At 41.6% G+C, this 12639-nt stretch overlaps 1 protein-coding gene across 1 annotated transcript in view; it reads left to right on the top strand.

Annotated features, from left to right (window-relative positions):
- Nucleotides 1-7246: 7246 nt before the first annotated feature.
- The window catches only part of LOC125150120 (uncharacterized), a 58326-nt gene continuing 52933 nt past the window's right edge, over nucleotides 7247-12639 (top strand). The window contains exon 1 of the transcript XR_007146201.1: nucleotides 7247-7303. The gene's annotated coding sequence lies outside the window, so the exon portion shown is untranslated. The remainder of the gene's footprint in view (nucleotides 7304-12639) is intronic.

Raw genomic sequence — 12639 nt, 5'->3', positions numbered from 1 at the left:
GCTGAAGTTGGATAACCAACTGAGCTACCCAGGTGCCCCGGCATTTATTTTCTCTTAGTTGTCGGGGCTGGAAGTCCTTGGCCAGCGTGGTTGGTTTCTGTTAAGGGTCCTCTTTCTGGTTTGCAAATGGCTGCTTTCTTGCTCTGTCCTCACCTGTCCTCTTCTCTGTATGTGCACTGAGAGACAGAGAGAGAGAGAGAGAGAGAGAAAGAGAATGAGGACAGCTCTAGTCACTCTTCCTTTTCTTAGAAGGACATCAGGTCAGATCAGGACCCCACAGTCACGATCTCATTTAACCTTATTTACGTGCTTAAAGGGCCTATCTCCAAATATAGTCACATGGGGGGTTTAGCCTTCAGCATATGCATTTTGGAGAAACACAGTTCAGTTTATAAGAGGAACCATTGTGTACAACTGCTGAAAACAATAAAATGCCCTCACTCCTTACCACTGGCATTGGGTTCTCCTTCCAGACATAATGGGGCCTCAGAAGCTTCCCTCAGTCTTGAGAGTGGTGTCTCCTGAGCATTTTTAGACCGTATTGATCCTTGGTAGCTCCAAAGATCCCTTGGCCTCCCTACTTCCTGGGGTCCAAATAGATTATATAAAGCAATGGGGCCCAAAATAGGTGGATTGTATACTTATTTAAAATCAAATGACAAGCTTATACATAGATTTTATATTGTAGAAAATTGCAGTATGAGCTTAAATGATCGAATCTTCTGCTTAACTTGATCATATGTTGCAATTAAAAAAACAAAATTTCTTCACATCAGTAATGAATATACTGCTGTACGAACATAGATTTTACATCTTCTTTAGCAATAAGGGCATGCTTGATTAATATCTGAATTGCAATGCCTTCCTGTCTCAGTATAGCTATTAGAATATTTTAGTCTCCTAATCTGCATAGGCGCTTCACTAGAAGTTAAGAAGGCAAATGTTAATGACATAGAGGTGAACAGTGAGCGTTCTAAAGCAAGAGTCAGTAAACTGTGGCCCATAAGCTAAATCATGCATGCTGCCCATTTTTATAAATAAAGTTTTATTGGAACACAGCCATGCCTATTTGTTGACGTAGCAACCATGGCTGCGTTCAGGCTATAACAGCACAGTTCAATGGAAAATGGCTTACAAAGCCAAAAATAGGTACCATCTAGCCCTTGACAGAAAAAGTTTGCTGACCCTCAATCTAAAGTAAAGATCCTTGAGTTCAAATTCCTAACTGCAATTCCTAGCTGTGTGACCTCAGGCAAGTTATCTAGCCTCTCTGTACCTTAGTTTTTTCACTGTGAAATGAGGGCAATAATAATACCTGCCTCAAAGGGGTGTTAAGAGCAGTAAATGAGGGGCGCCTGGGTGGCTTGGTCGGTTAAGCGTCCGACTTCAGCCAAGTCACGATCTCGCGGTCCGTGAGTTCGAGCCCCGTGTCGGGCTCTGGGCTGACGGCTCAGAGCCTGGAGCCTGCTTCCGATTCTGTGTCTCCCTCTCTCTCTGCCCCTCCCCCGTTCATGCTCTGTCTCTTCTGTCCCAAAAATAAATAAACGTTGAAAAAAAAATTAAAAAAAAAAAAAGCAGTAAATGAGCTTATAAACATCTTGGCATAGGGTCTGGACTAACATAAATACAGTATTTGTTAGCCAAACACTCCACAGTAAATGAAACTCATAATGAAGATGCTAAACCAAGAGCAATTGATGATTAAAAAGGAATTAACAATAATTAAATTAACAATAATTAATAATTAAATGAATAATAACTGAAAACCTGACCAACTCACATCTGTAGGGGTGAGGATCCTCCCTAAATATCCTTTCTAAAAATTTACAAGAATTCTATTTCTATGAGGCATGCCCAGTGGGAGCTTTGGAACGTTGGCAAGCATTGCCGGGCACTAAGCCATGTTAGGAGAATATAGAATAAATAAATAGACCAAGTTTAGTTTATTAATAACAACTTGAGTAACCCTTAATAATGCATTTAGTAATTTACCAGTAAAGAGTCTCTAGCCATTCATAAAAATAGAAGTCCATGGAATTGAACTGGGTATGTGGTTCTGTTCACAGCCTACCGGATCATCCATCTCACCTTGACCCTTTCCCGACTGGATGGGCAGCCATCTGGTTCTCAGAGTAAATGAAATCAAGTCATGGATCCAACCCCTAGTCATACTGCCAATTTAATTTTCTCCTATGGCCACAGGATGTATGCCTTACCATGGAGGCAATTGACTGCCGGGAGTGTGAAGTGGTGATATGACCTTAGCCCTGCTGGAAAATACATCCCAGTGATGAGTGGTGGGTAGGCAACGTCACATTTTGTTAAAAGAAGTCTACGATCTCAGAGAGGTGTAGGGGAGGTTACTCCCCAGTCTACCTTGGGGGTTATGTGAGGGTGTTGGCAGTGTTTTCCATGAGGAGTTAGTTTCGTGGAATAGCAGTCATCAAGGATAAAGTGGCTGTTTAATTAGGAGTAGGAAGTGTGAATAAAAAGTTTCTTGTCTAATCTGCTGGTTGTTTGTATCCTTATCGCTGTCAGAAGTCTCTTCACAGAATTTCGAAATCATTGCACAGGTAATGATTAACCTCAGAGGCAGGACTGGAAAAGAGCCATTGATGGTGATGGAGTGGCGCGGCCAGATCCAGTCACCACAGTGAACTCGAAGTAGAAGTTCTTTTTCAGATATTTGACAGATGAAATTAATTATCCTATGGATAGTTCTTGTTCAAAACGCTCCCCATCAGATATCCGGTGCGTCCTTTCTTCTGATGCTCCTTTTGCAACTAATCTGGTCCGTGAGAATTTTGGTGATGCCTCTTCTCTGATTTCTTCCTCTCCTGTGTTTTTATTTCTTCAAGTTCTGCTGCTGCCTCCAGATCTCACTTCTGTGTTCTCCACCTTCTCCCATTGATTTGATCATTTTTCATTTCTGTCCTTCAAGACTCCTTGCAAACCCAGCCTAACTTGGATTAAGTGAAATTGAGCTGTCTACACCCATTGTTTTTCCCGGGTCCGAAATCACTAGATGATGTATTATGGAAAAGACAGGAGAACATAAAATAATGTATATGTGAATTTACAGCTCTTGTTTACCCTGCTTGGTTTTTAAAATAACATTTCCTGGGATGCCTGGGTGGCTCAGTCGGTTAAGCATCTGACTCTTGCTTTTGGCTCAGGTCACCATCTCACAGTTCATGGGATCAAGCCCCGTGTCAGCCTCGCAGTGCATTGACAGTGCAGCGCCTGCTTGGGATTTTCTTTCTCTCCTTCTCTCTGCCCCTCCCCTGCTCACTTTCTCTCTCTCAAAATACATAAAGAAACATTAAATGAAACAACACATTTCCTGATTATGGAAGAAATGCTTGTCCATTTTAGGAAATTTAGCAAAATAAGGGATGTTTCCTTTATTAACAGGAAAAGATAATCACCCATAATCCTACTCTGCAGGGTGAACACAATATTTTGTTGTGTTTCTTTTCTGTCTTCTTCTGTAGTCTATGTAGAGTGCTTACTATGTACTAGATACTGTGCTAAACATTTTGCATGACAACCCTATGAAGTATGGTTTATATTTTTGTCATGTTAAAGATGAGGAAATAGGGCCCAGAGAATGAAATTACTTGATCAGGTGAATGAGGAAGAAAACAAATAGATAAGAGTCCATGATATTAACTCCATGCTATTCTGGTTACCATTCTGCTCCGTTGATACTAGATTTCATTATTAAAATTAAATTTATTAGTGATCAGAGGATCAACTTTCAAAACCTGATGAGTTTATCTTGGAAAAAATAATTAAATGCATATTAATGATGGCTCAAAATTTTAATTTCTTTTTTAAAAATATTTTTTAGGGGCGCCTGGGTGGCGCAGTCGGTTAAGCGTCCGACTTCAGCCAGGTCACGATCTCGCGGTCCGTGAGTTCGAGCCCCGCGTCAGGCTCTGGGCTGATGGCTCGGAGCCTGGAGCCTGTTTCCGATTCTGTGTCTCCCTCTCTCTCCGCCCCTCCCCTGTTCATGCTCTGTCTCTCTCTGTCCCCCCAAAAATAAATAAACGTTGAAAAAAAATATTTTTTAGGGGAGCACAAGTAGGGGAGGGGCAGGGAGACAGAACAGAGAATCTGAAGCAGGCTTTACACTGACAGGCTGACGGAAGTGAGGCCACTGTGGGGCTCGACCTCATGAGCCATGAGATCATAACCTGAGCAGAAGTCGCATGCTCAACCGACTGAGCCACTCATGTGCCCCCTTTACATTTTAATTTCTTAACAGAGTACCATTTGCCTTCTATAAAATGGGGTGGGGAATTATTACCCATGCAAAATGCCCTAAACTGAACCCCATTCTTGTCATTTTCCTCGTTTCTAATTCTTTCTTTACTGTTCTGAATGAACTGATGAATTTGTCAGGTGAGAAGAGGAAGAGAAGAATTCATCTTGTTAGCCCCCAGAGGATTCACATTCAACTTCTTCACTCAGCCCTTCTGCCGCCCTGGCAGAGTGACAAGTACCGTGAACACCACGTTCGTTGCTTTCTCTCTCATTTCACTCTCCTGCTATTTCCCCAGTGGCATTAATCATAAAATGGGCAGAAGTCAAAGTTCTCAGCTGACATAGCAACATCTGACAGAATTTCCTTAATAATAGAAGGTGGATGAAATGTATATAAAACGTTGCTGTTCTGAACGTGATATTTTATCATTATGTGATGTGCATTTTCTTCTACCAGTGATGGATGTCCTCCTAAATAATATTCTACCAGAGGCTAATTAGAAGTTCTACCTCATCTCCATCTAAAGACACTTGTGTGGAAAATGTTATCGGAAGTCATTATACACGTGCAAATTTTTAATCTGTTTTTCCGCGTAATGGTTGGTAGACTTACACATTTGAAAGGAATGCATAATTTTGATTCTTTAGATATATTTATATTGTTTGTGAGCCTGTCAACTGTATCTCTTTTATAAATGAGCTTCAGGAGGCACTGCTGCAGAATTTCTTCCAACCACTGTCATTTGATTCCTGGATTTCCTACGAAATGTCAACACTACTGCTGATTATTAAGAAAGCAGAATAAATAAGCATCCAAAATGGTATTTTTGCAGTTCCTGATTTCAAGTACTGAATAACAAGGTTAATTTAAAACAATAAGATGTTATGTTGTAACAGATATGAGATATAAGGTAAGATGATTCATTTCAGCCTCTTCTTTTTATGGATGAAGAAACTGAGTTTATGGCTGGCCCAAGGTTAACAGCTAAGAGGGAAGTCTCCTGCCCATGTGCAACCAAATCCTCTATAATATCTTAAAGCAGAAAGCACTTATTTATTCACTACTTGCCAAAGGTTTTGGATTTTGAAAAACGACCTGGAAAAGTGAACGCTTTGCAAACTCATAGGATCTGAAATGGGGTTGCCCCACTCTCCGACCATTTCTGCAATCAGGGTATGCAAGGCCAGTCGATGGTCAAAATTTTGAACTCCTTACAGACTTACAGAAAATTTGCAAGAATGGAACCAAGAGTTTCTAGATGTCCCCGTCCCGGTATACCCTGTTCTTAACATATTATATACTGTAATATAATTATCATAACCAGGAAATTAACATTGGTATGGTGCCATGAACTAAAGGCGTCATTTGAACTTCACTTTGAGATGTTCCACTCCTGTCCTTTTCTATCGCTGCTGTTCCCATGATGCAATTCAGAATTCCATATTGCATTTAGCTGTTCTTTCTCTCTGCCCTCCCATAATCTGCAACAGCTCCTCAGTCTTTCATTCTCCTTTATGACCTTGACAGCTTCCAAAGAATACTGATTAGTTTATTTCACCACATGTCCCGCAATTGAGGCCTGTCTGGAATCGTAGGGTTGGATTGAGGCCATGCGTCCCCATCAGAAGCACCACACAAGTGGTTCCTCATCCTTCTCGGTACATCAAATCGCAGCATTTATGATGTCCAAGTTGGTATCAATCGGCTGGTCAAGATGGTCACCTTAGACTTTGCCACTATAAAGTTACTATCCCAATGGCCACAATGGAACAATTTGAGCAAAAGGATAGGTAATGATGGTATTAGATTGTAACCCATAAAATAAAAATTATGAGTTAATGGTGATATAAATAAGTAACTGATAAAATAGATACAGTCAAGTCTTGTTATTTGCTGTGGTTAAGTTCTATGACGTCACTGTGTGAATCTGAGCTAGCTCATACTGAACCATTGCTCCTAGGGGAAATACAGGGTTAGGTTCCTGTAAGCCTTGGGTCAGAACCTCTTTATCAGCTGCTCCAAACATAACCTGGTTTTATTTTTCTGTTTAAAGACTCTATTTAATTTCATTTGTGGATTCATTCATCAACAGTACCATGAGCTTCCTAAAGGAAGCTCATTTAACTACACATTTTCTCTGTAGGGCACAGAGTTAGGGACACTGGACAGCACACCAGCACTCTGACTGGGGGACATTTTAAACAATGAAGCTACCAACAAAAAGCACAAAAATGTGAAAAGTGTGGCATTCGATTGGTCAGAAAAAGGACACTTCTTTACAGTAGGAGAGCCAAAAGAAAGAGGTAGAATGTTGCCTTGTTGGGCCTCAGTGGGGAATGTGTGTACTTCATGAATCTCAAAGTGTTTACTGCTCTGGATGTGCCCATGAAGGACCAAGAGAGTGCCATGAGTACTGATTTTGAGGTTACAAACAAATTTCAGCCTGAAGGCGAATTGTCAAATTCCTAATAATGAGGATGGACTGTATATGGGGGAGAACTGACCACTCTTCTTGGCAGTAGAACTCTAAAAAAAATGAACATACTGAAGGGCACAGCAAATCGCCAGCCCCACAGGCACTCCCTTCAGTGACCATTGCTGCAGATGGACCACCAAGGGATGCTACAACAGTGGGCAAATCTTGGAAGAACAAAGGGATTTGCATAGTTTCAAGGTATCTGCCCGAAGACACTTACTACAGGGGGAAATGCAGTAGATTTATATTCACTTCAAATTTAATATTGCATTTCTTTATTTTTCTTATATTACATAGCATTAGCAGATGTTGACTACGAATACATATACATAGATGGTACGTGCTCAAGTTCTTCTTTTTTTCTTTTTTGTTTTTTATTAGTGCAAGCAGGGGAGTGGCAGAGGGAGAGAGAGAATGAATCCCAAGCAGACTCCACACTCAGCATGGAGCCCAACGTGGGGCTTGATCCCATAGCCCTGAGATCATGACCTGAGCCGAAATCAAGAGTCAGACACTCAGCCATCTGAGTCACCCAGGCACCCCTCAAATTCTTGATGGTAAGGGGATCTCCAAATTTTTTATTGTGTTTTCACATCTGGGTCATTAGCTAATATTTGGTCAAAGCTGTTAATTTATGTAAAACTGGAGAAGAGTCACAGAAGCTGCCCCTTCAAGGAGAGATTTGGGACATTTAAGGATCCCTGTGTGAAATTATCCCAGGTAGAGGTAAGCACCTCTCCTTTGGTGTTCCCACTGTGTCCTATTTGAATAGACTAGAAATACCTATTTCACACTATAAATTGATGGTGTGCACACCTGTTTCCTGAACAGATCGTTTCCTGAGTACAGTGGCTGCCTTCTCTCCCTTTATATCTCCAGTGGTGAGTGTGAAGTGTATCTCCCTTTATATACTCCACTGGCAGTGTCTCATATATAGTAGGTGCTCAATAAACATTAACTGGAAATGGACAGGGTAGGATCCAAGATGGCTACCTTGGGTCTGCTGGACATCCACCATCCATACTTTTCCACACAAATTTTTGTTCTTGCCATATTTTCAGATGCTAATGTTTATCTCCCACCCATGGTGAAAACAGGCATGCCCTTTGTTATACTAGTTAAAGGAACTTGGAAATGAAGACCTTTGTAAGCACATTTGGTTCACGGGGAGTTTTTTTGTTTTACATGTCTTAGTTCAGATGTGACCTTAGGTATTTTATTTATGTATCTACCTTTATCCTATTAATGGTGGTACTGCTGTCTCTAGAGGCAAAACAGATGAGTGGCAGTGTTAGGGATTTTATGAAGCAGCTTCTCTGAAAAAGCTTTTATTCTGAACAAGTGCCATGGTTGGTTCTGAGCACTTGGATGGTTTCAGATTGAACCACGTGTATTAGGGAAGCTAACTAACATAGCAGCTCCCCAAATCCAGAGACTTACCATAATGCAGTGCAATGCAGTGTTCCTGGTTGGGCAGTTCTCCCTGAGACAGTGTTTCAAGGACTCAGGCTTCTTCTCTCTTGCGGCTCTCCCCACCTCCAGGTCCTCAGAATCCTCTCCCTTCAGCCTATGGGCCTTGTCTAGCTCTGATTTGCTGCCTTCTTCCCACATTCTCTTGGAAGTGAAACAATCATGTTTCTACCCTTAAGCACAAGGCATGCTGGGAAATGTCTAGTGTGCCCATGAGAGAAAAGGGCAATTGTTTGGTGAACAACTAGCCAGTCTGCCTCACTAGCTCATCCTGGCATCTCTCTCTCTCAATTCTCATATCACTTGTTTTCCTTTATTCTTCTTTAGATGCTTAACACTTTGCTCATTGTATTTATTCATTCATTGATAAACCCATTGATACCATAATGGGCTCCTACAACATGCCAGTTGATGGAAGTTGCATAGAAAAATTAGGTACCGGGCCCTCCCTGGAATCCAATCTTGCTCAACTCTTAGCTATCAGAGTATTGGGAAGTCATGAAAAAAATATGCGTGTGATTACCTATCTCACCAAATAAGTACTTTAAGCTACTCAGATGTCTAAATTTTGCTGTCCATTCATTTGTTCATATTTCACCTTTTTATAATCTAACTGGAAACAAGCAGAAGCAGATATCTAAGATTTAGGGAAGATGTAAAGGTAAGGAACTTTAAATTCTCTCTTAGAATTTTGTTATCCTTGAACATTTGAAAAAGTTATCATTCAGTCTTATTAGAGAATTGGTTTTGAGAACCACTGGTCTTGTCTCTGATCATCTTTGGGCATGGTATTCCTTCTTTGTTACTCTGTAAGCAGTTTGAATTTAGGGACCTCGTGTAACATAAAACTTTTTTTCTACCCTTTAAACTCTTAAACACTTAACTGATCCAATCATCTTTTAAAACATGATTACTTATATGATTTTTTAAGTAAAGTTTACTTATTTTGAGAGAGAGAGAGAGAGGGAGTGCAAGCAGGGGAGGGGCAGAGAGAGGGAGAATCCCAAGCAGGCCCCTCAATGTTAGCTCAGAGCCCAATGTGGGGCTTGAACTCAAACTGTGATATCGTGACCTGAGCTGAAATCAAGAGCCAGACCCTCAACCAACTGAGCCACCCAGGTGCCCCATTACTTGTATGATTTTTAAATGTACTTATCATAGAAAAGATTGAAAAGCCAGATAAACGAAAAGACAAAAATGTTTGTTATCTTATTTCCCATAGAGACATCCTACTAGGATGAGATGTGCATTTCCAATCTTTTTCCTGTACGTGTGTTTAAGTATGACTTCAATATACACACACTTTTATAACAACGGGATCCTAAACATAGGGCTATAACTTAAAAAACTCATGTATTAACATATCCATCCTTATGTTGGACATGTTTTTGCTAGGGTTTCCTTTTGAGCTTATTAAGAGTAGATTAAAAGTGAATGAATAAAAAAACACCTACAAGAAACTTACCACCTGTATGTAAAACAGGACATCAAAGAGGAAGTAATGCAGAATTGAGGAGAATGGCTGAGGGCATTTTGTGTCTGAAGCAGACGTGGTTGTTAGTGCTTAGACCTGAGTTTAAATTCAATCAACCTAATAATCATAATCACAATGTAGATTATTTTGTATGAATAAAATAGTTATAGTTGGGTCACATGTTCAAGTCTTTTTGTTTTGTTTTTTTTTTTAATGTTTGTTTATTCTGAGGGAGAGAGAACACAGGGAAGGGGCAGAGAGAAGGGAGAGAGAGTCCCAAGCAGGTTTCATGCTGTCAGCGCAGAGCCTAACGCTGAGCTCGAACTTAAACCGTGAGATCATGACCTGAGCCGAAATCAAGAGTCAGAGGCTTAACTGACTGAGCCACCCAGATGCCCCCCCAAGTACTTCTTTGTGATAAATAAAAGACCAACATTTATATATCCTAGCTTTATAGTTTACTAACTACAGTCTTTCTGGGCTAAGTTTTTCTTCTTTGCGAGATGGGCGTGAGGCTAGTATGTACCCCACCGAGCTGTTGGGAGCATTTAATGAGCCGATACATAGGAAGTGCCTGGTGACCAGCGATGCTCAATAGCTATTAGTTATCATGACACCACATATGAATTGAAAAACTATAGGTGGTAGTCTCCCTTTAAGTAGGCTTTAAGTCAGTGATTCTCAGCCAGGAGTGATTCCCCTCACCTCATTCCCCAGGGGACGTTTGGCAATGTCTGGACACATCTTTGGTTGTTCCAACTGATGGAGGGGGGTAGTGAAGGGGGTGTTACTGGTGTCAACTGGGCAGAGGCCATGGGTGCTGTCGCATACCCTAGAGTACACAGAACACCCCCCATAACCAGGAATTATCCTGCCCCAAGTGCCGATAGTGTAGGTAACTGTGTTTCTGCTTTAAAAGGATGTATATGCTGTACTGTCATAGATGGAGGAGGTAACTTTGCCACCAAAGTCACACAATTAGGAAGTAACCTCTGATGATCAATTAACATGTCTGGAAAAGAGGTTAATAGCACTCGATTCACCTGGTGTTTGTGGAGATCAAATGAAAAACTGTATTTAACTCTTCTGTAAACTCAGGTACTGTGCAAGTATAGGTTCATTCTAAATTGTTTTCCTTACCTTAAAATTTTTTTTCAATTTCCCACTGAAGTGTCTTTTTAGACATTTTCCCCCTAATTACTTCCTCCCATCATGACATGTTAATACTATAGGTATGCTGGGTATCTATGAAGTCCCATAGGGTTGAGAGCCACAGCCACTATGATATGCAAGGGGTGTGTTTGTGTGTGTGTGTGCACACGTGTGTGCGTGTGTCAGAAGAACCAATTTTACCCCTCTGTGGCCCTATCCCCACCGCTGAGCATGCATGTCCTAAATAAAAGGGAATGAATTCTGAAAACAGAAGTATTTTTTTTTCCGTGATGTTGTGATTACTTCTTAAATTAAAAGTAGCTTGTTATTATCTGTTTTGTATTTGGAATCACATTGAGACAGCAATAGGAGACTTGAAAATAATACCGTGGATTTAAAATGCCTGTAGTCTTGGGGCGCCTGGGTGGTTCAACCGATGGACTCTTGATTTCAGCTCTGGTCGTGATCCCAGGGTCATGAAATTGAGTTCCACATGGACCTTCGTGCTGGGCATGGAGCCTGCTTGGGATTCTCTCTCCCTCTCTCTGCCCCTCCCCCGTGTGCACGCTCTCCCTGTCTCTCTCTCTCTCTCAAAATAAATAAATAAACTTAAAATACGTGCTCATACAAATGAGTGGGGATTTAGTAAAATCTGCGAATGCAAAAATAAGATCTGCTAGAGGACAAATATAGAAGACACACTGAAGAGATGAAAACTTTCTAGAGAGGCTGCTAATCTGAATCTAAGCTTACCGTGAAAAGGAAACATAAAACGGGGGATTGAGAGGCATAGAATGGAGGGGAAACTGCTGGATAAGGAAGCTGAAGGGAGTCATGTTCTCTTTTCTTTGTTTGTAGGTGACAGGTACTATAATAACTAGGTAGCTTTTTTTTCTGATGTGTACGAAAAGGCAGGATTCTGTACAACTATGTCTGCAAGGCGAGGGGCACGTCTCGTGTCAGGGAACACTGGGGCTTAAGCTGTACATTAGCTGTCTGGTCATCCCGCGCAGGTCTGGAAGGAATCTTCATGCTGCCTGGCCCGTGTCCATCTACTCCTGCTCTTCCTTACTTCCCCGCCTCCCGTTTGTAAATCCTCTCTTTCAGTCCCAGCCTCCCTGCGATCCTTGTGGGTTCCTACTTCCATACTCTTGCTTGTAACTCCTATTCCATCCAGACTGCCTTCTCAGTGCATCATTTTCTCCCTTCAGACTCTTCCCTTTTGTTCCCGCTACCCGACGCTGACCCTGAGAGGTAGGTGTGAGCCTCACTTTACAAGTGCACAACCCACCTTGGGTCCCACAGCTGGGGTGTGTCCAGGCTCCAAGTCTTTGGCCTCGGGGTCGGATGTGCTGTCTGCTCTGGCTGCATGGGCCTCTCTGGAAACTTGTCTGAAGCGTTGGAGATGTTCGGTGAACATTTTTTTCTCCCGGTGAGTGTACAGGTAGATACGTTTTACCTTGAAGACGGATGAAATGATGGTAGATGGAACAGCCACCGTTATCTGCATTGTAGGTTTTGCATTTTATTTCCTGCCCACTTGTTGGCATCTGTCAGCCACTGGAAATAAAATTTTGTAGCTTCGCCCCGCTGTCTGCAAAAGTTTTGGCGTGGGGCAAGAGGAGAGCTAAGTGTTGGTTGCACGGTATGAATGCCATACGTGTTGGTTCTCTGTAGTACGCTGTGAGTTTTTAGGCATGTGCTGTAGGTAAGTGACCACATATAAGTAGAGGCCAAGGTGTTCACAGGCAGTTCTGGGTGTTACGCTGCTTGAAGAAGGAATTTGCTGCACTTATT

The sequence above is a fragment of the Prionailurus viverrinus genome, chromosome D4 (assembly GCF_022837055.1).
Source record: "Prionailurus viverrinus isolate Anna chromosome D4, UM_Priviv_1.0, whole genome shotgun sequence".
Taxonomy (NCBI): domain Eukaryota; kingdom Metazoa; phylum Chordata; class Mammalia; order Carnivora; family Felidae; genus Prionailurus; species Prionailurus viverrinus.
Note: the sequence above shows the minus strand (reverse complement) of the source record. Positions and strands in the feature narration are given on the sequence as shown.